A 2,122-nucleotide genomic window follows, 5' to 3' on the forward strand; every position below is an offset into this window, starting at 1 on the left:
ACACTCACTCACTCATACACACACTCACTCACACATTCACTCACACACACACACACTAATAAAAATAAAAATAGTGAATTATAGAATTATAAACATGATAAAATTGCTGTAGCTTATATCCCGTGCACACATTACAACTACATGATCTTAATTTAGTATTTCATGGCTACATTAAACTGTGCACGCAACAGTGGCAGGCTGTGCATTTCACACCTAGGCCCTCACTGGTGTCCTTCCTGAATTAATCCACCTCTATACCAGCATTATGACGCCACGGCAATAGATACTAATCAACCGTTAAATAGCAAAGTTAAAAGGAAATTAGTCTACAGTATTTCACACCTCACAAGGAATAGTCAATTGTATTACAGTTACTTTTCTCAAAAAAGACATTCTTGATGAGGTATACAGCAAACTGCAATCTCCGGAGGACGCAGCATCTGAAATGAGACGCAGCGAATATAGAAACAATGAATACGGGCAGTTCGCAAGGTATATGTGCGGTTCTGACTACTCCAATTATCCAATCAAAGGACAGGAAATTGCTGACGTAATCGTATGCCTGCTTGATGGCCCCAGTGATGCCAACTCGAAATCTGATTGGTTAATGGAACAGTTTCATTGCCATTTATTTTAAGTTACGGGCGCCTGCACTATTGATTCTGAAGGCCTTAAGGCAGATTTCTTTCAACCTGGAAACACATGATGTCAGCCACTGGCTGAAATATGATTGGATAAATACTCTTATCATAAATATACTGGAAGCAGCGCAACCGAGAGAAAAGCTATGAAATGTAGAGAATAGACTATTGGGAATAATTTAATACACATTCATGGAAAAATATATTAAATATATTACAATGCAAGTCAGTGATTCAGATCACTGCTGTTTAGGGCATCAGAGAAGGCCTTGCTGGCCCTGACGGCCCACCACTGGCACACAATATTTAAAAAAAATAAAATTAAATCAAATTTAGAATCTAATAATGACTACTATATTAGGATGTGTATTCTGGATAAAGGGGGATTTATTAAGATGCTGAATAATGCCATAGTGGTAAACCTAATTTTAAGGTTATAATGACAAATAGGATTATCCATGCAGCAATATATAAAACATACTAATTGTACCAGACCCCTATTACATGAATATTTAAATGTTTGCCATGTTTTCATTCATATATCATTATATTAGTTGAGGGGGTTTTAGGTTGAAAAAATGTGCTTTTGTTAAAAAATAAAGTACTTTTGGTATTTTTTTCCCTCTTTACATCAACTGCTAATTCCTATCCACCTTTACAGATGAAAAATAGAAATGTACAGGGTGCAGTGTGTGCCATAATGAAGTCAGCAACATTACAGAGGTGTTTTTTTTATAGCAAAGAAAACATTTGTAGTGGAAGAACTTTCTACACTCTTGTGCAATAACGGGTTGCATGAGCAAACCTCAGAGCCTTATCAATTTGAAGGAGATCCTAGAGATCTACATCTGCTGCTACACAGAAACAGATTTATATGGAGATTGAAATAAGGCTCACTGTCAGTGATGGTACAACCCATGTGTTGTAATAAAACAATCAACCCACTAATACGTGTGTATGCTATATATTACATTGTCTATAAAGTTATAGTACATTGGAATAGAAAAATTGGAATCATATACAATCAATCTATGAGAGTACACTTCTTCTTCTTCTTTCGGGTTTTCCCTTCAGGGGTCTCCACAGCGAATCATCTCTCTCCACCTATCCCTATCTTCTGCATCCTCAACACTTATACCCACTAGCTTCATATCCTCATTTATTACATCCATATACCTCCTCTTTGGCCTTCCTCTTTTCCTCCTGCCTGGCAGCTCCATGTCCAACACTCTCCTACCAATATAGTCACTCTCCCTCCTCTGGACATGTCCAAACCCTCTTAACCTGGCCTCTCTAACTTTGTCCCCCAAACATCCAACATGAGCTGTCCCTCTGATGTCCTCGTTCCTAATCCTGTCCAACCTCGTCACTCCCAAAGAGAACCTCAACATCTTCAGCTCTGCTACCTCCAGCTCTGACTCCTGTCTCTGTCTCAGTGACACTGTCTCTAAACCATACAGCATGGCCGGTCTCACCAGTGT

The sequence above is a fragment of the Hemibagrus wyckioides genome, linkage group LG18, assembly GCF_019097595.1.
Source record: "Hemibagrus wyckioides isolate EC202008001 linkage group LG18, SWU_Hwy_1.0, whole genome shotgun sequence".
Taxonomy (NCBI): Eukaryota; Metazoa; Chordata; class Actinopteri; order Siluriformes; family Bagridae; genus Hemibagrus; species Hemibagrus wyckioides.